Genomic DNA, 25,752 nt, shown 5'->3' with positions numbered 1-25,752 from the left:
TCCAGGGAACCAGGCAGAGGGCCTTCTCGGTGGTGGCGCCCGCCCTGTGGAACGCCCTCCCATCAGATGTCAAGGGAATCAACAACTATCTGACTTGTAGGCAGCCCTGTTTAGGGAAGTTTGTAATGTTTGATATTTTATCGCTTTTTTATTCTGTTGGGAGCCACCCAGAGTGGCTGAGAAACCCAGCCAGATGGGCGTGGCATAAATAATAAATATAATAATAAGAATTCCTAGCGTTCTTCCTAATGTTTAATTGGAATGCCCTTCTTTGTCATTTGAATCCATTGGTTTGGGCCGTACCCTCTGGAGCAGCAAAAAACGGGCTTGCTCCATGAGCGGTCTAGGACCTGATAATACCTCAAGAACCACCTCTCCCCATATGAACCAACTTGGAGCCTGCAAGCATCATCTGAGACCCTTCTTCATGAGCCAGCTCCATGAGTGGTCCCAAGGGTGGCAGCACGGCAACAGGGCCTTTTCTGTGGTGGCTCCCTGTCAGAGGAATGCTCTCCCTAGGGAGACTTGCCTGGCGCATTCATTACATATCTTTAGGTGCCAGACGAAGAAGAAGAAGAAGAAGAAGAAGAAGAAGAAGAAGAAGAAGAAGAAGAAGAAGAAGAAGAAGAAGAAGAAGAAGAATTCCTTTCAACTATGAGGGTCTATGAGGGCCTTTGGGCAGGGTTCGCTGGCTGTGCCCCTGCTGCAGGAATGCGCTGCTAGAGCACCGCTTAGCCACAAAAACTGTTGCATGGAATTTACGATGTTGTTGTTTATTCATTTAGTCGTGTCCGACTCTTCGTGACCCCCTGGACCAGAGCACGCCAGGCCCTCCTGTCTTCCACTGCCTCCCGCAGTTTGGTCAAACTCATGTTGGGAGCTCCAAATATCATCTCAGAACTTGTATTTCAGTTCAACAATTACTTTGATAAAATACATATTTTGTTATGTGCAAATAGCTTAGATACCTGTTGTTGTTGTTGTTTGTTGTTGTTGTTTAGTCGTTTAGTCGTGTCCGACTCTTCGTGACCCCCTGAACCAGAGCACGCCAGGCACTCCTGTCTTCCACTGCCTCCCGCAGTTTGGTCAGACTCATGCTGGTAGCTTCGAGAACACTGTCCCACCATCTCATCCTCTGTCGCCCCCTTCTCCTTGCGCCCTCCATCTTTCCCAACATCAGGGTCTTTTCCAGGGAGTCTTCTCTTCTCATGAGGTGGCCAAAGTCTTGGAGCCTCGGCTTCAGGATCTGTCCTTCCAGTGAGCACTCAGGGCTGATTTCCTTCAGAATGGAGAGGTTTGAGCTTTGGAATTTATGTGAGACAGCTTAATTTTTATCTCGCTTTATTTATTTTTCAAAGAGAGAAATCCAGTGTCCAGCCCTCACGATTATGAGCACTGCCAGGAGAACAAGCAAGCTCAAAGAAGCTGGATTGAGAGCGATGTTGTGGTTTGCTGGGAGATGTACAGTGAGCCTCGTTGCCTTGGAGGGGAGGTGAAAATCAGTGTGCCTGGCTGCTAAAGGGAAGTGGAGGCCGGGATCCTGATAGGAATTCGATGCGCATTCAATAAAGAACCGGGCGAGCGGCAGGCCTCCCCCCTCCCCAAACGGCCCCGCAGTTAATTAGCGTCAATAGCAAACAGCATGTCAGTTATTTGATAGCTGGCGTCGGCAGATCTAACCTCAGCAAAGCCTCACAGCCTAACCGGCCTCCAGCAAGTCTGTTTTGCGCCAGGTGGAGACGGGCGCAGTGCGCTAAACTGCCCCGCTCCTGATAGCAAGCATTGCCCCAGTCTTTCCTCTTGGTCTCTAACAACAGGCTAAATGCCTTTTCCCTCTCTCCCTTGCCCCATTTTTAAGGTGAAGACGAGCAACGACAGTGTAAACATTTTTTTGGGAAAGCAGTAAGACCACAGAGAGGGACGCGGGTGGCGCTGTGGTCTAAACCACAGAGCCTAGGACTTGCCGATCAGAAGGTCGGCGGTTCGAATCCCCGCGACGGGGTGAGCTGTTGCTCGGTCCCTGCTCCTGCCAACCTAGCAGTTCGAAAGCACATCAAAGTGCAAGTAGATAAATAGGTACCACTCCGGCGGAAAGGTAAACATTACGGATGTACTGATAATTTAGAAAGACTAAAAATCAGAGTACACTGGTACCTCGGGTTAAGAACTTAATTCGTTTTGGAGGTCCGTTCTTAACCCGAAACTGTTCTTAACCTAAGGTACCACTTTAGCTAATGGGGCCTCCTGCTGCCGCCGCGCCGCCGTAGCACGATTTCTGTTCTCATCCTGAGGCAAAGTTCTTAACCTGAGGTACTATTTCTGGGTTAGCGGAGTCTGTAACCTGAAGCGTCTGTGACCCAAGGTACCACTGTAGTATTGATATGCAGTGGGAAATAGTATCAATAGGACCCACAGAAGGGATTGGGGCGGGGTGAGTCAGGAGATGGATAGTAATCTCGACATCTGGATTCGGAATTGATTTTGTTATACAGTGGTACCTCGGGTTAAGGACTTAATTCGTTCTGGAGGTCCGTTCCTAACCTGAAACTGTTCTTAACATGAAGCACCACTTTAGCTAATGGGGCCTCCTGCTGCCACTGCCGCGCCGCCGGAGCACGATTTCTGTTCTTATCCTGAAGCAAAGTTCTTAACCTGAAGCACTATTTCTGGGTTAGCAGAGTCTGTAACCTGAAGCGTATGTAACCCGAGGTACCACTGTATGTATATATTTTTGAAAATCAAATAAAAAAATTATTTCAAAAAGGGGAAAACAAGGACCTGCCCCTTCAATGCCAGCCGGTCTCGTTTGAGAATGGCTCAGGTTGGACATTGCCCACCTGCCTTCCGTGCCGCACCTGAACTTACCTGCCGCAGGGAGCAACCTGTCCCGCCAGGCCCAGGTGATGGGGGAGCCTGTCCGTCCGTCACCTCCCTCCTGCGCTGGCCGGGAGCATCTCGCCGGCAGCTTCTGACCGGCCTGGGGCTCCAATCCGGCACGGCAAACCCTCCCCTGTCTGCAGACGCCATTCACCCTCCCATCTCTCCCCAGCAAAGGGCGCACCAAGGCTTCCCCTGTCGCCTGTCTCCGCCGCCAGAGCAGCGGTGAATAGAATCCTCTCCCTCTCTCATTTTTAAAAAGCAAGCCCTGTGTGTGTCTCTCTCTTTCTCTCTCTCGGCCACCTGATCCCCCCGCTGGGTCGTTCTTCCTTCTCTAGCCAGTTGTTCCTCAGCCGTCCCCCCCCCCAGCTACCCCAGTTCCTATGTCTCTTCTCCTTTCCTGCACAGACAATAAACAGGGTCACATTACCAGTCGTCCCCCATGCTCCAGCATTAAAAAGCACCGACCTTTTCCTCCCCTCCCCTCCTCCAGTCCTGAAGTTTCACAGGGCAAACCTGCCCCCCCTGCCTGCTTGGGGGGGGAGGGAGGGGGAACAACCCCGACTTTCAGGCAGCAGGGTGGGATTACGCACACACACAGCCGCACCAAACAGCCGCTGTCCGGAAGACAGGTGTGAATAGGCTCTCCATCGCTTAAGAAGGGCAGGTGCCATATCTCCGAGGTGCCACTAGGGGACGCCAGTCAGCCAGCGGGGCTTGGGGCGACCCCAACCGCCACCCCACCACGCAATTTCAGGTATGGCTCAAAGAGGCCCAGGCGGTCGGTTCTCCCACATTGGCTCTGTCGGACAAAACTCAAGCGCCGTAGATTCTTAGACACTTGACTCTCATCTGCTACAGTCAGTGTACCTCATGGGAATAAATAGTAATAGCAATACAGTGGTACCTTGGGTTAAGAACTTAATTTGTTCTGGAGGTCCGTTCTTAACCTGAAACTGTTCTTAACCTGAAGCACCACTTTAGCTAATGGGGCCTCCTGGTGCCGCCGCGCCGCCGGAGCACAATTTGTTCTCATCCTGAAGCAAAGTTCTTAACCCGAGGTAATATTTCTGGGTTAGCAGAGTCTGTAACCTGAAGCGTCTGTAACCTGAAGCGTCTGTAACCCGAGGTAAAGGTAAAGGAGGTCCAGTCGTGACCGACTCTGGGGTTGCGGCGCTCATCTCGCTTTATTGGCCGAGGGAGCTGGCGTTCAGCTTCCGGGTCATGTGGCCAGCAGGACGAAGCCACTTCTGGCGAACCAGAGCAGCGCATAGAAATGCTATTTACCTTCCCGCCGGAGCGGTACCTATTGATCTACTTGCACTTTGACATTCTTTCCAACTGCTAGGTTGGCAGGAGCCATAATAATAATAATAATAATAATAATAATAATAATAATAATAATAATAATAATAATTCTATTGTTTATACCCTGCCCATCTGGCTGGGTTGCCCCCAGCTCTTTCCAGGACTAATTCAGGTTTAGTTTTCTCGATGCAAAAACTCCCCATTTTTTTGCATTCAGAAATCCCTTTCTGCCACTTCAGACCCCAGGCGATTATGGGGTTGCGGCGCTCATCGTGCTTTTCAGGCCGAGGGAGCCGGCGTTTGTCCACAGGCAGCTTTCCAGGTCATGTGGCCAGCAGGACTAAACCACTTCTGGTGCAATGGGACACCGTGACGGATACCAGAACGCACAAAAACACTGTTTACCTTCCCGCTGCAGTGGTACCTATTTATCTACTTGCACTGGCGTGCTTTCGAAGTGCTAGGTTGGCAGGAGCTGGGACTGAGCAACAGGAGCTCACCCCATAGCAGGGATTCGAACCGCCAACCTTCAGATTGGCAAGCTCTAGAGGCTCAGTGGTTTAGACCACAGTGCCACCCACGCCCCATAGGTCTATGCAAACCATACTCCAGTACAAGCATCTTTGTACACATGACATGCCTGCAGAACAAATTTCAGAGATGTGCAGATTTCAGATCCCATATTATTTTGGGATGTCTAAATTAAGCAGGCTAGCCTCAAAATGCCAACTCAATCCATTTCACTCCCACCATCCCTCTTGGGAGACCCACCATAACCACCTCAATCACATCCCACCCAAGGGAATGTTATTTTGAACCAAGAACTGTGTCGGAACTTTCTGGAAGTGCAGAACCTGGCAGGACCACTCCAGTTCCTACCTGCCTAATAACACATTGGGCCAGTTTATATTGGATGCTTTCGGGTGGTTCCCTCACACAGGGCATCTAGCCGAGGGGGCACCAAATAACAACAGCAGCAGCAGCAATAGCAACCCATAATATATACGGATACCTTAAAGAGCAACCAAGTGTAATTACTGAGAAAATAAGAATTATTGGGCTGGGCGCAAAATGTTGCCCTTGCTCAGGGAGCCATGTTAGCAAAGTTCTGCCTCTGCTGCACAGACTGAATCCTTTATGCATTCTTTCGAGGGACCAGGACTTGAATCCAGAACCGGCAACCAAGTGCCCACCTTGCTGCCTGTAGCCTTTGTTGGAGGCGGCCCTGGCTCAGGAGCCAGCTGAGAACCTGGAAAGGTAACCCTGCAGTCCTGACTAATCCACCAGGTGCAACTGCCCCTCTACAGATCTGGTCAGCAAATCAATTTCCTGGGTGGAACGGTGGATTTCCTGCTTTGTCAGAGGACCCGACTAGATGAAATCTGGAGGTCCTTCCTCGTCTGCTGTTCCTGTTGTTGTTGTTTAGTCGTTTAGTCGTGTCCGCCTCTTTGTGACCCCCTGGACCAGAGCACGCCAGGCACTTCTGTCTTCCACTGCCTCCCGCAGTTTGGTCAAACTCATGCTGGTAGCTTCAAGAACACTGTCCCACCATCTCGTCCTCTGTCGTCCCCTTCTCCTTGTGCCCTCCATCTTTCCCAACATCAGGGTCTTTTCCAGGGAGTCTTCTCTTCTCATGAGGTGGCCAAAGTCTTGGAGCCTTAGCTTCAGGATCTGTCCTTCCCGTGAGCACTCAGGGCTGATTTCCTTCAGAATGGAGAGGTTTGATCTTCTTGCAGTCCATGGGACTCTCAAGAGTCTCCTCCAACACCAGAATTCAAAAGCATCCATTCTTCGGCCATCAGCCTTCTTTATGGTCCAGCTCTCACTTCCATACATCACTACTTCTGTTCCTAGCTCTACCCTAAACCAGGTCCCAGTCTTGCATTCTGCTTTTTCTGAGAGGAGAGAAGCCAGAAGTAACCTTCTAATGAACTTCCGAGGATGTTCTCCAGAACCAATTTCGGTGGGTGGGATGGAAGAAGCGCCAGTTCGAAACACCCATCTCAGCTTTCAGTAGCAGATAATCCATCACCTCTCCTGATCTCCCTGAAATTATTCAGTGAAATGACAGCACTCTGTCAATGAGAGCCAACGGCAACAGAAATCTGCCGCTAAAACAAATGTCTACATGCTTTCGCATCCTTGATGGGTATTGAATTTTGAAACCAGTTCTGGCTTGTCATAATTACGGAGAATATTCCATATTTGCTGGAAAAGTTTGTGGGAGATGATAAGCTAAATTCTTCAGAGGAGCAAACTCTTATCTAACAAAATGCCTTGTGTAAATGTTTTTGTACATATTGGGCCAAGTTCAGTCCAAATGTATGCATCCCTATGAATCATGGCATTGCCTTCCAGTAATGAGCAAAACCTCTTGCTTATTAACATGATATTGGAAATAATTCATAGGCTGTTCCCCCCCCCCCCAACCCACCTGATGGATTCATGTTGTCATCAACAGCACTTTGGCGTGGTTGCTTTTAAATAAAAATGGAATAAAAATAAAGACACCATGACAAACTGCAGGGCAATAAATGATCTCCGGTCCCAAACACCCTCTGAAATAGCAGGATCTTAATTAATTATATTTAAAAACGGAAAAGGAAATTCAAAGGATGCGATTTATATCTCTCTTTTTATTATTAGAGAATACCTATTAAGTTAGAAGGGACGCGGGTGGCGCTGTGGGTTAAACCACAGAGCCTAGGACTTGCCGATCAGAAGGTCGGCAGTTCGAATCCCCATGATGGGGTGAGCTCCCGTTGCTCGGTCCCTGCTCCTGCCAACCTAGCAGTTCGAAAGCACCTCCAAGTGCAAGTAGATAAATAGGTACCGCTCCGGCGGGAAGGTAAACGGCGTTTCCGTGCGCTGCTCTGGTTCGCCAGAAGCGGCTTAGTCCTGCTGGCCACATGACCCGGAAGCTGTATGCCGGCTCCCTCGGCCAATAAAGCGAGATGAGCGCTGCAACCCCAGAGTCGGTTAAGAACAATTTCACCCCATCGCGGGGATTCGAACCCCCGACCTTCTGATCAGCAAGTCCTAGGCACTGTGGTTTAACTCACAGAGCCACCCACGTCCTGATCTTCTACGTATCTCTCTCAATTTTTGGATTATTAATATAATATTTTGAACGTAGAATGGTTTGGTATCTACTTGCACTTTATCTACTTGTACTTTGATGTGCTTTCGAACTGTGCTAGGTTGGCAGGAGCAGGGACCGAGCAGCGGGAGCTCACCCCGTAGCGGAGTCCCTCAAACCTTTGGGACAAAAGAGTGAAGAAGCAGCAGTAGCTTCGGAAACAAGAGAGCCTGTCAGGCGTTTGGGAATCCCAGCTTGATGCAAAGAGGAGGCAGGTGAGAATTAAGAGGCTTGTAGGATCTCCTGGGTGTGTGGGGGACAGGGGACGGGCCGCTAATGGGTCAGCTGTCCCTCGCCTGCTGCAAGGATGCCCGCCTCAGGAAAAAAACCTTGTCCGCAACAGGTGATCCGAGAGAACTGATGTCACGCTGTAACCCAAGCCTTGCCTGCAGGCAGCTGTTGGTCTTGCCAAGCTGGCTCCATCGTTCTGGACAGCCTGCTGGTGATGTCAGGGGAATGTGGCCTCGATTGAGGCGTAGAGTTACCAAGGTCCTATCCTGACATCCTGGGGAGGAGGGGAGGGTGGTCTGTGTGTGTGTGGGGGGGTCAGGGCTTCTGCATCTGTGACAGCTAGCAAAGGGGGGTGGGAAGCAGCCCCCACCCTCCCCAACGCCCATTGGGAGTGTTAGAGGGGAAAACCTTCTCCTTTTCCATTACGGGGTATCCAAGAGCCCGTACAGTGGACGCTCGGGTTGCGGACGTGATCCGTGCAGCATGCACGTTTGCAACCCGCAGCGGCGCGTCTGTGCATGCGAGGGTTGTGATCCGGCACTTCTGCACATGCTCAAAGTGCGATTTAGCGCTTCGGTGCATGCGCAGCTGCCAAAGCCCGGAAGTAACCCCTCGATACGATATCTTTATTGTCATTGTCCCCGACAGAACAATGAAATTGAAAAATCTGCATAAGACATTCAAAGACCCCTAAAAACTCTGAAACCCCATTTTAAAATGCAATATACTCCTATAGTAAAGGTAAAGGGACCCCAGACCATTGGGTCCAGTCGTGGCCGACTCTGGGGTTGCGGCGCTCATCTCGCTTTACTGGCCGAGGGAGCCGGCGTACAGCTTCTGGGTCATGTGGCCAGCAGGACTAAGCCGCTTCTGGCAAACCAGAGCAGCGTATGGAAACGCCATTTACCTTCCCGCCGGAGTGGTACCTATTTATCTACTTGCACTTTGACGTGCTTTTGAACTGCTAGGTTGGCAGGAGCAGGGACTGAGCAACGGGAGCTCACCCCGTCATTGCGGGGATGTGAACCGCTGACCTTCTGATCGGCAAGTCCTAGGCTCTGTGGTTTAACCCACAGCGCCACCCGCGTCCCATACTCCTATAGATACTCCTTATACTGCGTTTAAAACCAGAATTGCATTTGGGTAGAAACTGTTTCTTAGGCGGCTAGTCCTAGTCTTTATAACCCTGTCCCTTTCTCTGGGTACGTCCGGGTTTTGGCAGTCCGTAACCCGAAAAAACTCAACCTGAAGCATCTGTAACCCGAGGTATGACTGTATAGAGTCCTTAAGTGGGTTCCCTATGGGTAGGAGGAAATAACAGAGGCCAGCCAGAGTATATCGAGAAGCAAAACAGCTAGTAAGCCTGATCTTTATTAAACTGTTGCAACAGGGTCCCCACCCCCCACACGCAGGAGGGAGGAGGAACTCAGAACAATGGTGCGCAAGCCCTTATATAGACTTTTGAAATTGCCCACCCTGTAGCCGAAGACCACCCCCCCTAAAACATCATACATGCATCACAGGAGGGGGCGGTCTCCAGCAGACGTACATCACAGGAGGCGGTCTACAGCAGAAATCCTGTCTGCCAGGATACCTGATAATGGTCACTGATTGCATTACCTGGGCAGCCTTTTGTGATGGTAAATACTTCAATTCCTGAATCCAGCCTCAATGTCAAGCCTGAAGTTGAAGTTTGAAGCAGAACCCCCAGGCCCTCTCAGATGGTGCTGAACTCCAGCTGGCACCCCAAAAATGTCCGAAGACACCCCCCCCTCCGCCAGCTCTCGGGGTCCCCCCGCTAAACCCACCAACCTACCTCAGCTGCCATAAAAATTAAGTTGAGGCGACAGCCTAAAACGTATCTTTTGTCACGTCGATTAATTTTCACATGTAAAGATGCATCTATAATTTATGTACATGCCTTCGGAGTTTATTTCACGTTTTAATTAAATTTCCCCTCCTCGTGATAATATTTTGATCTCCGATCAGATGTAATTGGAAGCTGCTGCATAATCCAACAAAATTGGGAGGCAGTCGCCACAAAGTGGATTTTCCACAAGGACCCACAACTAAGGGTTGACTGAAACTAAGCTCTAATCAGAGGAGGCACACTGGAGTAAACGGAGCCGGGTTAGGAATGTTTCCCCCACCCCCATTTCAATGGGCCTACTCTGAGCAATCGCAGGAATCACAGCTCTTCGTGAACCAGCGTCCAAACAGAAACTGAGGCAGCTGTCACATGCCGGGCAAACTCCTTGTCTGTCTTGCCCAGCCCTGAAAAGTGGCAGAAAAGGACTTCCCCAAGAGTTGGGACTGGTGAGAAAAAGGGGGGGGGGAGAGAGAGAGAGAAATCTCCAAGTTCCCAAGACTGCCCTTTATTATTATTATTATTATTATTATTATTATTATTATTATTATTTAGTCGTACCTTGGATCCCAAACGCCTTGCAAGTTGTACGTTTTGGCTCCTGAACGCCGCAAACCCGGAAGCGAGTGTTCCGGTTTGCAAACGTTCTTTGGAACCCAAATGTCCAACGCGGCTTCCGATTGGCTGCAGGAGCTTCCTGCAGCCAATCGGAAGCCGTGCATTGGTGTCCGAATGTTCCGGGTGCCGGGGCAGGTAGCTCCGCCCTTGAGACAGTGCATGGCTCAGCTTCCCACCTACATTTTAACCCTGCACTCATATATTACATGTCAAGACATATTCCACGTGCATTCCTGTTTCAAAACTGTAGCAGAAAAGTTGCATCCATTGCCCTGTTCTGTTTCCCCACTGTCCGCAAGAAAATGCAACACGCTTATCTAAGCAGTTGTAGCCATGGCAAATGCAGCTCAGTTTTCTCACCTGCAGGGGTCTTGCAATTTAGGGTAAAAGGTAAAGGGACCCCTGACCATTAGGTCCAGTCGTGACTGCTCGGTCCCTGCTCCTGCCAACCTAGCAGTTCGAAAGCACGTCAAAGTGTAAGTAGATAAATAGGTACCACTCTGGCGGGAAGGTAAACGGCGTTTCCGTGCGCTGCTCTGGTTCGCCAGAAGCGGCTTAGTCCTGCCGGCCACATGACCTGGAAGCTGTACGTCGGCTCCCTCGGCCAGTAAAGCGAGATGAGTGCCGCAACCCCAGAGTCGGCCGCGACTGGACCTAATGGTCAGGATTCCCTTTACCTTTACTATGACTGTATACGGGCTCTTGGATGCCCCATAAGGGAAAAGGAGCAGTATTTTCTTATAACAAACGTGGAAAAGAAGAAAAGATAGCTGCAGAAATGTAACAGCTCTCATTGCGGGATTTGCATTATGGGCACAGGAGGGGAGCCAGAGGCTGCCTGCCCCGGACCGCCACCCCTTTCCTAATTGAAGCTGATGCATTTGGAGAAACAGGCCCTTGGGAAAGCAGATGATAGATGGGGCCCTGCGGAACGGGGGGGGGGGGGGAGAACGCTCCTCTTCCCGGGCTGCCCGCAAGGCAGAGAGATTTAGAGCGCCACGCGACCGGCAAGCCGATTTGGACGCCAAGAGTGGATTTTAAGAGCCGGTCTACGCATCTAATGGCACACGACCTTTCACCCCCCTCGCCATAGGCCGGCCGGTGGCAGCGACAGTAACTTACAGTCCCTGCACCGCAGCCAAATTGGCCCGAGATTTTCCTCTCTGCTTGAAGCACGCAGCTGCTTCCTCGGAGAGGCGATTATGCTTTGGCTGGCTCCCTTATCAGTTTGGAAGAAGCAGAGATTTTTATCGGGATACTGGCTGAATCCCAAAAGGGCTATATTATACACACAAATACTTATATATATATATTATCATCAGAGTGGTGGGGGGGTGGAGGGGACGGAAAAGAAAGCTAAAAGGATAACTCTCTCAAAAGCGTGACATTTCTTTAAAAGGGAAGAAGGTAACATCAGTTCCGGGCACTTGGAGATTTCGGAGGGAAAGAAATGGGTTAGTCTGGAATCCTTTAATGGCGAGTGGATCATGTAAACTCTGGGCTTTGCTGCGAGAGATTATCTGAGCATCAAAAAAACACTTGCCTTTTAATGCGAGGAAGGCTGTTTAGAGATATTGGGTGTTTTAGAGGGGATTTCCTTGATAGAACACCGAATGCCAATAAAGCAATCAGTACAAATCAGACCGGGGGGGAAGGAAGGAAGGAAGGAAGGAAGGAAGGAAGGAAGGAAGGAAGGAAGGAAGGAAGGAAGGAAGGGCGATTACCGTATTTTTCGCTCTGTAAGACGCACCAGACCACAAGACGCACCTAGTTTTTGGAGGAGGAAAACAAGAAAAATATTCTGAATCTCAGAAGCCAGAACAGCAAGAGGGATCGCTGCGCAGTGAAAGCAGCAATCCCTCTCCCTGTTCTGGCTTCTGGGATAGCTGCGCAGCCTGCATTCGCTCCATAAGACGCACACACATTTCCCCTTACTTTTTAGGAGGGAAAAAGTGAGTCTAATAGAGCAAAAAATACGGTAGATAGATTAGCAAGCCTCCTTGACATGGAAGGGGCAGGAAGGGGTGATGGAATGGCGAACGTTTCCTTTAAAAAATGCTCCCTTTTTTTCCTTGGCAGTAGAAGAGTAAATTGGGGTGCAGGAAAAAGTGAGTTCACAAAATGTAAACTTTCCTCCGACTCCTAGGCAGCGGGGCTGTTTGGGGGTTTTCAGCCCTGGGCTGAACAGGTTCACGAAAAGCTGACCCCATCCCCATTTTGCAGAAGAGCTGTGTGCCTCTCAGCTATCTCCATTAGCAGAGATCTTGGGGGAAGCATTTCACAGGTTTTTTTTATCAAAGGGGTTGGTGGTGGAGAAGTTTGCAAAGGGTTTCTCTTGCCCCCTTCCCACCCCAAAGTATATTTATTTATTTTTGTGGCGGCGGCAGCTGCTGCTACAGGAGGCGACAGCAGCGACAAAGATGGAAGAAGACATCGCTCTCCATTTGGGCCCGAGTTTGCTGCACGCAGCGCCGTCTCTCATCTGCTGCAGTTCGGCTTCTGACACCCCCCCCAAAAAAAACTATACCATTCATCCCACTGTCCACTGCGGCAGAATTTTACGCAATTCATTATGTTACCATTACACTACTCCACACCGTTTATTTCAAGGCAATGCAGAAAAGAAGAGAGGAACTATCAAATGCTTATCCTTTGTGGACCGAAACCAATAACAGCGGCCACCAATTCTATGTGCTGAATTGCCTTCGGGGCGGGGGAAGAAGAATATCATAAGGGGTTTTTTTGGGGGGGTGGACCATGGCTAAGCTCTATTTTACAGGAGCATTGTGAGCCTTGTGTCGCAATTAAAGTTCTGCTACAAGGTAAAGGTAAAGGGACCCCTGACCATTAGGTCCAGTCGTGGCCGACTCTGGGGTTGCGGCGCTCATCTCGCTTTATTGGCCGAGGGAGCCAGTGTACAGCTTCCGGGTCATGTGGCCAGCAGGACTAAGCCGCTTCTGGCGAACAAGAGCAGCGCACGGAAACGCCGTTTACCTTCCCGTCGGAGCTGTACCTATTTATCTACTTGATTTTGACGTGCTTTCGAACTGCTAGGTGGGCAGGAGCAGGGACTGAGCAAGGGGATTCAAACTGCCGACCTTCTGATCCGCAAGTCCTAGGCTCTGTGGTTTAACCCACAGCACCACCCATGTCCCACTCTGCTCCAAGAGTAATGGTCAAATCCAATCGTTGAGCAAGTTGGACAGTTGCATTCCTTGACACTTTGGGACAAAGGCACTGAGTAGCTATTTCTAAAACACCCACACCCACACCAACACCACACACCACCCCTCCCACCACCACAAATGGAATTTTCATTTTCGAACTGCTAGGTTGGCTGGAGCAGGGACCGAGCAATGGGAGCTCACCCCGTCGTGGGGATTCGAACCACCGACCTTCTGATCGGTAAGCCCTAGGCTCTGTGGTTTAACCCACAGCGCCACCCGCGTCCCCTTTAAACCAGGAAGACGGCAGGAACTGAACCCCGGGATCTCCCACATGCCAGTTAGAATCATGGATTTAGAAGGGACCTTTATAGGATCATCTGGTTCAACCGCTGCTCAACGCAGGATCTACAAGGCAGAATGCTATTTTAGCCTGCCTGCCTGCCTACCAGATGCTCCTACGGCCTCTGGTTACACCTCCAGGAAAGGAGAGCTGAACACAACAAACGCAGAAACCTCTCTGTTGCAGGTTCTCGTTTTTCCAATCAGTTAAATTCAGTTCTCCCTATTTCCGCAGCAATTTGCGATTTCCTTTTTTAAAAAACAAAACAAAACCCTAATGAATATTTGTCAGCGTTTTAGTGTGAATTCCTAATACACACAAAACCTATAATATTTTTTTGCAATCTCCCAATGCCTCCAATATAATGCCTTTTGGTTGGTTATTCCCATTAATATATGCTGCTTGCAGACTTTGGAACTTCCAAGGCACCAAATCACATGACAGCGTTGTGATGCCTGGCGATTGACAGCTGCTCTCGTCTTTCTGTCCTAAGGGCGTGAGCGAGGGACAGGGCAGTTCACGTCCTCACTGAATTACACCAGACTCGAAAGCATGTCAAAGTACAAGTAGATAAATAGGTACCACTCCGGCGGGAAGGTAAACGGCGTTTCCATGCGCTGCTCTGGTTCGCCAGAAGCGGCTTAGTCCTGCTGGCCACATGACCCGGAAGCTGCACGCCGGCTCCCTCGGCCAGTAAAGCGAGATGAGTGCCGCAACCCCAGAGTTGGCCACGACTGGACCTAATGGTCAGGGGTCCCTTTACCTTTACCTTTGACCATCTATTGTCTACTGTGACTGACAGTAGATGGCTGTGTTTCAGTTCATGAATTGGTTTGGAAAGGGCAAACTGTAATGCAGGGGTCAGCAAACTTTATCAGCAGGGGGGCCGGTCCACTGTCCCTCAGACCTTGTGGGGGGGCCGGTCTATATTTGGGGGGGGGGGAAATAAATGAATGAATTCCTGTGCCCCACAAATAACCCAGAGATGCATTTTAAATAAAGGGACACATTCTACTCATGTAAAAACACGCTGATTTGTTCGACTTCCAAAACGTTCAGACACCAAGGTGCAACTTCCCTCACTGCGAGAAGTGAGGATACATGGAACCAGGCAGAGGGCCTTCTGGCAGTTCCCTCCCTGCAAGAAGTGAGGTTACAGGGAACCAGGCAGAGGGCCTTCTCGGTGGTGGTGCCCTCCCATCAGATGTAAAGAAAATAAACAACTATCTGACTTTTAGAAGACATCTGAAGGCAGCCCTGTGTTGGGAAGTTTTTAATGTTTGATGTTTTATTGTGCTTTTAATATTCTGTTGGGAACGGCCCAGAGTGGCTGGGGAAACCCAGCCAGATGGGCGGGGTATTATTATTATTATTATTATTACTATTTCTCCTCAGGTGGACGCCATTTCCATTATAAGAGAATAAGTTTGTGGTGAGTTCTGACACCTCTTTTTCTACAAAAACAGCACTGATTAAATGCTTCACCGAAAGGTCTGAGGGCGGTTTGACAAGATAAAAACACAAGATAATAGCACAAATAAATAGTCGAAACAGAAGCAACCAAACAGTAACCCCCGCAAACACATTAAAAAGGCTGCACAATGTTAACCAGCCCAAGGCCTAGTTGAAGAAGAACGTTTTCGTCTGGCACCTAAAGAGTGACATAAAAGGTAAAGGTAAAGGGACCCCTGACTATTAGGTTCAGTCGTGACCAACTCTGGGGTTGCGGTGCTCATCTCGCTTTATTGGCCAAGGGAGCAGGCATACAGCTTCTGGGTCATGTGGCCAGCATGACTAAGCAGCTTCTGGTGAACCAGAGCAGCGCACGGAAATGCCAGTGTGGTGTAGTGGTTAAGAGTGGTAGTCTCGTAATCTGGGGAACCGGGTTCGCATCTCCGCTCCTCCACATGCAGCTGCTGGGTGACCTTGGGCTACTCACACTTCTCTGAAGTCTCTCAGCCCCACTCACCTCACAGAGTGTTTGTTGTGGGGGAGGAAGGGAAAGGAGAATGTTGGCCGCTTTGAGACTCCTTAGGGTAGTGATAAAGTGGGATATCAAATCCAAACTCCTCTTCTTCTTCTTCATTTGCCTTCCAGACGGAGCGGTACCTATTTATCTACTTGCACTTTGATGTGTTTTCGAACTGCTAGGTTGGCAGGAGCAGGGACCGAGCAACAGGAGCTCACCCCGTCGCGGGGATTCGAACTGCCGACAAGCCCTAGGCTCTGGGGTTTAACCCACAGCGCCACAAGCTGCTGACAGGCTGGCCTTAATGCCAAGACTATATTTGGAGGGGTGGGTTCCTTGAGGTCCCCGTTCCTGGGGAGAGCAGAGAACTTTGAAAGCAAGCTTCGCCAACCTGGTGCCCTCCAGATATTTTCAAGTACTGCTTCCAGCATTTCAGCTCTCCTGTCCGGCACTGGTGGGAGTTGAAGTCCAAGGCATTTGGGGGGCACCAGGTTGACAGATCATGCTTTAAAGGCTTGGTTCAGGGGCCAGGCCTGCGCCTCCGTTCCCCCACTGCCTTCACCAGCCTCCCCACTCTTAATTCCTTAGTAACTTATGGCATCCCCCATTTTTATTTTTTTAAAAGACCCTTTTATTCCAGAGCCTGTGGGCAAGAGGAACAGGAGCGGAGGACTGGTGAGGTTTGACGTGTCAAAAATACAATTAAACCTGTTCCAATTAATAATAATAAATATATATATATATATTTGGAGGGGTGGGAGACCTTGGAGCCAGAAAGAACAGCGGCCGTAATCTCTGCGCCCTCCGCACTTGTGGCAAGAGACCGGGGAGCCCGCGCGAGACGTGATTCATGCTGCCTGCAGGGAACACCAAGTGCAAGGCAGGGGAGGTGGGAGAAGGAAGGAGGACCGGGTTCCTATTAACAGCAGCTGTAAGTGGATCTTGAAATTGAATCTAGACGTCCCCGGCTCCCGGGGGGGTGTCAACACAGCAGGAAGCCAAGCTCGTGAGACATCGATCCAGCTGCAAAGTGGCGGAGGCAGCCGCCTTCTGCAACAACAGTGACGGTTCATGTTCACCCTTTCTCCCCGCAGGGAACTCGCCGCGCATGGCAGGGGGGGAGGCCCATTTGCTGCAAGGTGGCCGAGACGCATGCGCGTCCATTCGGCCCAGTGTCCTGTCACTGTGGCCGGCCACAGGCAGGGCTTGAAGGCAGCCTGCTTCCCATGCCCCTTGCCCCCGTGTAATCTCAGGTAGACTGCCCTTGCTCGGGGAGCTTCGATTTTATTAATCTCAGGTAGACTGCCCTTGCTTGGGGAGCTTCGATTTTGGTGAGCTAATAGACCTACAAAGCCATGGTTTTCCCAGTAGTGATGTATGGAAGTGAGAGCTGGACCATAAAGAAGGCTGATCGCTGAAGAATGGATGCTTTTGAATTCTGGTGCTGGAGGAGACTCTTGAGAGTCCCATGGACTGCAAGAAGATCAAACCTCTCCATTCTGAAGGAAATCAGACCTGAGTGCTCACTGGAAGGACAGATCCTGAAGCCGAGGCTCCAATACTTTGGCCACCTCATGAGAAGAGAAGACTCCCTGGAAAAGACCCTGATGTTGGGAAAGATGGAGGGCACAAGGAGAAGGGGACGACAAAGGACGAGATGGTGGGACAGTGTTCTCGAAGCGACCAGCATGAGTCTGACCAAACTGCAGGAGGCAGTGGAAGACAGGAGTGCCTGGCATGCTCTGGTCCAGGGGGTCACAAAGAGTCGGACACGACTAAACGACTCTCAAGACAACAACGATAGACCTACATAAGAAGGATGCTGTTGGATGGGATGAGGGTTCTAGTATTCAGAGGCCTTCAATATTGGAGAAAGCTGTTTATCATCATCATCATCGACAACAACAACATATTTATACCCCACCCCCCGGCTGGGTTTCCCCAGCCACTTTGGGCGGCTCCCAACAGAATGTTAAAAACACGATAAAACATCAAACATTAAAAACTTCCCTAAACAGGGCTGCCTTCAGATGTCTTCTAAGAGTCAGATAGTTGTTTATTTCCTTGACATCTGGTGGGAGGGCGTTCCACAGGGCAGGCGCCACCACTGAGAAGGCCCTCTGCCTGGTTCCCTGTAACCTCACTTCATTAACCTCACTTCACGCCAGCGCAAGTAGATAAATAGGTAGTGCTGCGACAGGAAGGTAAACAGCGTTTCTCTGCGCTCTGGTTTCCGTCACGGTGTCCTGTTGCGCCAGAAGCGGTTTAGTCCTGCTGGCCACATAACCCAGAAAGCTGTCTGCGGACAAACGCCGGCTGCCTCGGCCTGAAAGCGAGATGAGTGCCGCAACCCCATAGTCACCTTTGACTGGACTTAACAGTCCGGGGTCCTTTAAGTTATTGGTTCAGAAAGGATTCATTAGGTAGGTTTGCCTTTAAATTCGCACCAAATTGACATCCCTCCGCCCTTCCGCACCACCAAGGTAACCCCAAACAAGCCCCTGCAAATTGTAAGATGGTGAGGGGGTCCGATCCCCACCTGGGTGGCCTCCGCAGTGAAAGACTGCCGAACGCCTGCGACTCCCAAGGAGAGTCTGGCAGCCCTCCATATCCGCAGGGCAATTTGCATATTAAATACACACCAATCTGCATATTAAGTGCCCATTTGCATAGAGGAAGTCATCTTGCATTGGCACCCAAAATAAACATCCACACAGAAAAAGGTAGCTCTGGAATTCTAACAAATAAATAAAGGGGTCGTATTGCGAGAGACGGCAAGATGGCAAGAGACAAGGGGAGCGTTTTGCATTTTCTGCTGAGTGCCACACAGGGTTACAAGCACTTTCTGGGCTTTTCGGCAAACTGGCTGGGCTGCCCAGGCCAGACCTGCTCTAGCCATTAGGTCACACAGCCTCAGATATGAACACCCTGCAGGATATGCCCATGATTACAGCTGATTTCTGCTGTCCAAAACCGGTCTGGTCCCTCGACTCTTGTCAGTGTATTGATACCAATCGAACCAGCATTTAAGGTAAGCTTTGCAAGACCTGACTTGCCAAACTTGCCACTAGCTTTGCAAAACCCAACCTGCTCCATCATCTTCATGCATCGAATTGGGGGTGGAGGAGCAATGAAATTCAGTACTCATTTAATGTCAAATCTACCAAATCTTCGCTTTCTGCAACAACATAAGAACACAAACACAGCTAGCCTTTGAAGTTAACACTTAAAAAAAAGAAAAATTGCAATGTGATACTCCTACCAGTGTAAAAAATTCATATATTGGGGAAAGTGCATGCAAAAATGAAGACACTATGCATTTTATAGGAGGAAGTGCTTGCAATAATAATGTGTGCATTGGTTAGAGCTGCCTATAGAAGAAGTGTGTTCACCAGGGGGAAATTCACACTAAAATGCTGGTGAATTTTCACGAGGATTTATATATATATATATATATATATATATATATATATATATATATATATAAAATAATCCCAGATTGCTGCAAAATGTGGAGAACGAATTTGAGATTGGAAAAACAAGAAACAGGACATTGCAGAAAACTTTGGGCTTGAAAACCGCTTTGGTTTTCAAGCCAATGCAATTCTGGGCCTCATCAATAGGAGTATAGCATCTAGATCAAGGGAAGTAATAGTGCCACTGTATTCTGCTCTGGTCAGACCTCACCTGGAGTACTGTGTCCAGTTCTGGGCACCACAGTTCAAGAAGGACACTGACAAACTCGAACGTGTCCAGAGGAGGGCAACCAAAATGGTCAAAGGCCTGGAAACGATGCCTTATGAGGAACGGCTAAGGGAGCTGGGCATGTTTAGCCTGGAGAAGAGGAGGTTACGGGGTGATATGATAGCCATGTTCAAATATATAAAAGGATGTCACATAGAGGAGGGAGAAAGGCTGTTTTCTGCTGCTCCAGAGAAGCGGACTCGGAGCAATGGATCCAAACTACAAGAAAGAAGATTCCACCTAAACATTAGGAAGAACTTCCTGACAGTAAGAGCTGTTCGACAGTGGAATTTGCTGCCAAGGAGTGTGGTGGAGTCTCCTTCTTTGGAGGTCTTTAAGCAGAGGCTTGACAACCATATGTCAGGAGTGCTCTGATGGTGTTTCCTGCTTGGCAGGGGGTTGGACTCGATGGCCCTTGTGGTCTCTTCCAACTCTATGATTCTATGATTCTATGATTCTATGGTTTAGCCAAGTGAAACGTGCTTCTTAAGAGATCATTTTCTTTGCTAGTCGGCTAAACAAAGACAAGCCTGGGAAAGACACAAATCCAATATGTCACAACTATTTTTGAAGGCACATAGGAATTGTGTGAATAGGGAGTCCCTATTCCCCTATCTCCATTTGAAAAATCCATAGACACTGGAGGAGTGTCACGAATGGCTTGAGGCTGCAGTCAGATGGCAGTTTGCTCCATCTTCCTGACATTTCCTTTTCCTGTCAATTCTTGCGTTTTGTGTGATCTTTCAGACAATGCAAAAGGCACTTCTGGAAATCTAGTGTTAATTGTTTCGGCAGGGGGAGCAATCAGTTAACTCAGAAAATCAGGGGAGCTTTGCGTTGAAATTTTCACGATTGCACTATTGCCCCTCGCGGGATGAAATTTGCACTGGCATCCTGGTGGACAGTTAAAACTGGGCAATGCAAGGCAACATATTCACCCCAAAGCCACGGCCCATCCGTGAAAGAGGTGGATCTCAATAGTTAACCACACAAAGATCAGCTTTATTGGGCTAATAATAATAATAATAATAATAATAATAATAATAATAATAATAAATTTATACCCCACCCATCTGGTTGGGTTTCCCCAGCCACTCTGGGTGGCTCCAAACAGAATATTAAAAACATGAGAAAACATCGGACATTAAAAACTTCCCTAAACAGGGCTGCCTTCAAATGTCTTCTAAAAGTCAGGTAGTTGTTTATTTCCTTGATATCTAATGGGAGAGCGTTCCACAGGGAGGGTGCCACCACCAAGAAGGCCCTCTGCCTGGTTCCCTGTAACCTCACTTCTCGCAGAGAGGGAACCGCCAGAAGGCCCTCAGAGCTGGACCTCAGTGTCCGGGCAGAACGATGGGAGCGGAGACGCTCCTTCAGGGATACAGGGCCGAGGCCGTTGAGGGCTTGAAAGGTCAGCACCAACACTTTGAATCATGCTCGGAAATGTAACGTATTTTTCGCTCTATAACACGCACCCGACCATAACACACACATAGTTTTTAGAGGAAGAAAACAAGAAAAAAAAATTCTAAACGAAACAGTGGATTTATGATTTTTGTGGTTCATGCTGTTCATGCCACAGACATGTGATCTGATGGTGAGTTTGGGGTAGCCCAATGCAAAAATCCTGAGGATCCATGTGGATCCATGCTTTGTAACCATGTTTTTGCACCACTGCGGCCCCAGGCAACAGTGGGTGCGTGATTTTTTGTGTGCAAGCTGTAGCCATGGACATGACATGTAATCTGATGGTGAATCTGCGGTGACCCAGTGCAAAAATCCTGAGGATCCATGTGGATCCGTGCTTTGTAACCACGTTTTAAGTGGGGAGGGAAGGAAAAGCACTCAAGGGACGAGGAGCACGCGTGGGGTGTGTGGAGAAGTATGCTGCTAATTATACAGGAGAGGGGTATAAGAGGCGAAGGCTCCTCTCCTCTCCCGCTTTGCTCCTTCAAAGCAAGCAGGCTCTCTGTCCCTCTCTCCTCCCCACTCAGCGACTCTTCTCCCGCTTTGCTGTTTCAAAGCAAGCCACGGAGGAGGGAAGGAAGGGGAACCATGGATCCTCTGCTCACGACTGCAGCAGATCCCCCCGCCATCCGTAGGCATTCACTCCATAACACGCACAGACATTTCCCCTACTTTCTAGGAGGAAAAAAGTGAGTGTTATGGTGCAAAAAATACGGTACTTTGTCAATTTCTGTTTCTCTCATATATCTGAAGGGTTGTTCCATGGAAGCTTGTTCTCCCCGTAGGACCCAAACCAATGGATTCAAGTGGCACAAAAGGAGATTCCGACTAAACATCTGGGAAAAAACTTTCTGAAAGTAAGGTAGAAAGGTAAAGGACCTTTCTGTTTGACAGTGGAATGATCACCCCAAAATGATCAAGTGTTTGGAAACCAAGCCTTACGAGGAGCCCTTGAAGGAGCTGGGTATGTTTAGTCTTGAAAAGAGGAGATATGAGAGCCATCTTCAAATATCTCAAGGGCTGCCACATGGAAGAGGGAGCAAGCTTGTTTTCTCCTGCTCTGGAGGGTAGGACTCAAACCCATGGCCTCAAGTTACAAGAAAGGAGATTCCGACTCAGCAGCAGGAAGAACCCTGAGATGTGGTAAGAGCTGTTTGAGCAGTCTCCCTCGGGAGTTGGTGGGCTCTCCCTTCCTCGGAGGTTTTTAAGCAGAGATTGGATGGCCATCTGTCATGGATGCTTGAATCCAGATTCCTGCATTGCAGGGGGGTTGGACTAGATGACCCCTGGGTCCCTTCCAGCTCTACAATTCTACAATTGTGGAGCCAAGCGCAGTGGCTGGCGACTCCTCCTCTGCCTTGTGTCCCCCCCCCCCCATCTTCTGTTCAAGTTGGCAGCTGTGCTTGAGAGAGAGAGTAAATCAGATAGGATTGGGCACAGAGGGGTGGGATTGTAAGAAGGTGAAGGGTTTCTGGGAACTGATATATAATGAGTTGAAAAAGATGTTGAAATATACATTTGTTAAGAAACCAGAGGCTTTTCTTCTAGGAATAGTAGGAAATGAAATAAATAGAAAGGATTGTAAACTTTTCCAATATGCAGTAACAGCAGCGAGAATATTACTGGCCCCAAAGTGGAAACAAGAACAGTCATAGAATAGAATCATAGAATCATAGAGTTGGAAGAGACCACAAGGGCCATCGAGTCCAACCCCCTGCCAAGCAGGAAACACCATCAGAGCACTCCTGACATATGGTTGTCAAGCCTCTGCTTAAAGACCTCCAAAGGAGGAGACTCCACCACACTCCTTGGCAGCAAATTCCACTGTCGAACAGCTCTTACTGTCAGGAAGTTCTTCCTAATGTTTAGGTGGAATCTTCTTTCTTGTAGTTTGGATCCATTGCTCCGTGTCCGCTTCTCTGGAGCAGCAGAAAACAACCTTTCTCCCTCCTCTATGTGACATCCTTTTATATATTTGAACATGGCTATCATATCACCCCTTAACCTCCTCTTCTCCAGGCTAAACATGCCCAGCTCCCTTAGCCGTTCCTCATAAGGCATCGTTTCCAGGCCTTTGACCATTTTGGTTGCCCTCCTCTGGACACGTTCCAGTTTGTCAGTGTCCTTCTTGAACTGTGGTGCCCAGAACTGGACACAGTACTCCAGGTGAGGTCTGACCAGAGCAGAATACAGTGGCACTATTACTTCCCTTGATCTAGATGCTATACTCCTATACAGTTGCCGACATTGGAAGAATGGAGAATGAAAATGATGGATTATGCAGAGTTGGACAGATTAACGGGAAAGATCAGATATCTACGAGACCACAAGTTCATCGAAGACTGGGGGAAATTTTCAGAATATTTGAAATGTATATGTGACGAGCAAATAACGCTAGTGGGATTCCAAGAAACTCTGTGAATGTTTGAGGAGTACTGTATAAAGGAAAAATAAGAGGGTGAAGGTATATAAAATGCAATATAGAAATCAGGAAATGCGTAATTAAAAACTGAAGAATGGATGATTGTTAGAGAGGCTGAAGGAAGTCTACAAAATGAGAAAATGTGCGATAAATTTAGACTGGATATTACAAATGTATGTTGGGAAAAATTAATAAAAATTATTTAAAAATAAATAAATAAAGGATTGGGCATAGAGGAATGTTTGGGATCACTGCCCACAGAAGAGCAAGGAGGAATTCAGGATATTGTACTGGGAGATTTAAGTCTGCAGCAGCCTTGCTCTCCTATTCATCTCAGCTTGAATCGCTTCAAGGTGTGGACAGTATCGCTGACCTGCCATCTCCATCACTATATCACCTGTGCTTCAAGGGAGCATGTCTCTGGGGCGGGGGGGGGGGGTCTGTATACCTTTGGCATGTGTAAATAATTCATCCGGCCGAGGTGGCGAGTTTCATCCAGGTAGAGCCGGGCTCTTCAAATTAGATTCCCCAAGGCAGGCCTTGTGAATTATTCAGCCGGGCGGCTCAGTCTCGCTCCCACCCCCCGCATTGTGCGCGACGTCTCTCTGGATGCAGCCAGCTCCGCGGTGGCTAATTAATTTTAATTACCGTCTTTCACTGTTTGGAAATTGGGCACGTTTGCAAAAGGGAGGAAAGGGAAAGCCGGCGGAAAATGGGGAGGAGGGGGGGGTTGAGAAAAATCCAACCGCAGCTAGTTGTAAGAGAGGGGGGAACCTTTGCAACACGTCATTTTAAAAGGAGATTAAAAGGCTCGTTAAAAGAGAACATAATTAATGGGCTACAGGTAGGGGATGGACAGAGCTGTCCATTTCCTGTTTTTCCAATCTTAAATTTGGTTGTCTGGATTTCCGGGGCGATTGGTGGGCTTTGTTTGTTTTAAAAACCTCTTGAAACTTTTTGGTGCGGATTGTATGCAGTTTCCCGTAAGATAATGCATGTTTGTATCTTCTCTGATATATGTGTTTTTTTGTGTGTGTGTGTTTTCTCAGAGAACTGCCATGCGAATTCGAAGAGGTGTGAATTTCGAATGACCGGCTGAGTATGAGCCAGTGTATTGTTTCAGAAAGCGTACACTCATCTTCAAATGCAAACTAAACCAACCTTGGGACGCGGGTGGTGCTGTGGGTTAAACCACAGAGCCTAGGACTTGCTAATCAGAACGTTGGCAGTTCGAATCCCCGCAATGGGGTAAGCTCCCGTTGTTCGGTCCCTGCTCCTGCCAACCTAGCAGTTCGAAAGCACGTCAAAGTGCAAGTAGATAAATAGGTACCGCTCCGGCGGGAAGGTAAACGGCATTTCCGTGCACTGCTCTGGTTCGCCAGAAGCGGCTTAGTCATGCTGGCCACATGACCCGGAAGCTGTACGCCGGCTCCCTCGGCCAATAAAGCGAGATGAGCGCCCCAACCCCAGAGTCGGACACGACTGGACCTAATGGTCAGGGGTCCCTTTACCTTTACCTTATACCAACCTTACTGTACTACCAACCTTACTATAATCTTGTGAAACATGGACCACTTATAAACACCACCTCCAACTCCTCGAAAGATTCCATCAACGGTGTCTCTGGAAATTTTTACACATCACTTGGGAAGACAGGCAAACTAATGTCAGTGTACTGGAAGAAGCAAAGGTCTCCAATGTCGAAGCAATGATTCTTCAACATCAACTTCGTTGGACTGGTCATGTCGTTCGGATGCTTGATGATCATCTTCCAAAGCAACTACTCTATTCCGAACTTAAAAATGGAAAGCGTGATGCTGGTGGTCAACAAAAGAGGTTCAAAGACTGTCTCAAATCAAATCTTTAAAAATGTAGCATAAACACTGACAACTGGGAAACACTGGCCTGCGAGCGCTCCAGTTGGAGAACAGCCTTTACCAAAGGCGTCATGGACTTTGAAGACACTTGAACTCAGGACAAAAGGGAGAAACGTGCTAAGAAGAAGGCAGGCTTGGCAAATCCACACCGCGATATGAGGCCAGAGAATGCCATCAGTATTTGCTGCCATTATTTCCCCCCACCAATCCGCAATTCACATCACCATAGAAGAATTACTGCATTATTAAATCAGCCGCAGCAAAGAGCAATTTGAATCATGTTGCTTTTGTGAAACACGAACTGCAGTACAACAGAAGCGACGCCGCATGTGACGGATGCCCGTGGGAACAGAAAACGATGCCTTTATGCATACTTACTCAGAAATAAGTCCCACTTGTGCTCAAAGGGACTAATAATGGCAGGCAAAAGGCAAAAGGTAAAGGGCCCCTAGACAGTTAAGACCAGTCAAAGGCAACTATGGGGTTGCGGAGCTCATCTTGCTTTCAGGCCGAGGGAGCCGGCGTTTGTCCACAAGACAGCTTTCCAGGTCATGTGGCCAGCAGGACTAAACCGCTTCTGGTGCAACAGGACACCGTGACAGAAGCCAGAGCACATGGAAATGCCATTTACCTTCCCCCTGCAGTGGTACCTATTTATCTACTTGCACAGGTGTGCTTTCGAACTGCTGGGTTGGCAGGAGCTGGGACAGAGCAACGGGAGCTCAC

General features: G+C 48.9%; 1 protein-coding gene across 2 annotated transcripts in view; it reads right to left on the bottom strand.

Moving 5' to 3' along the window:
- Nucleotides 1-25,752, bottom strand: part of SEMA6B (semaphorin 6B) — a 154,508-nt gene that overhangs the window by 75,207 nt on the left and 53,549 nt on the right. Inside the window, exon 1 of one of the 2 annotated variants that reach the window (XM_077921793.1) lies at nucleotides 2,866-3,155. The exons of the other annotated variant lie outside the window; for it this stretch is intronic. The gene's annotated coding sequence lies outside the window, so the exon portion shown is untranslated. Of the gene's footprint in view, nucleotides 1-2,865; nucleotides 3,156-25,752 lie in introns of those variants that run through there. 2 annotated transcript variants of the gene reach the window in all.

The sequence above is a fragment of the Podarcis muralis genome, chromosome 18 (assembly GCF_964188315.1).
Source record: "Podarcis muralis chromosome 18, rPodMur119.hap1.1, whole genome shotgun sequence".
NCBI classification, from domain to species: Eukaryota; Metazoa; Chordata; class Lepidosauria; order Squamata; family Lacertidae; genus Podarcis; species Podarcis muralis.
This window is presented reverse-complemented; position numbering and strand designations above follow the sequence as displayed.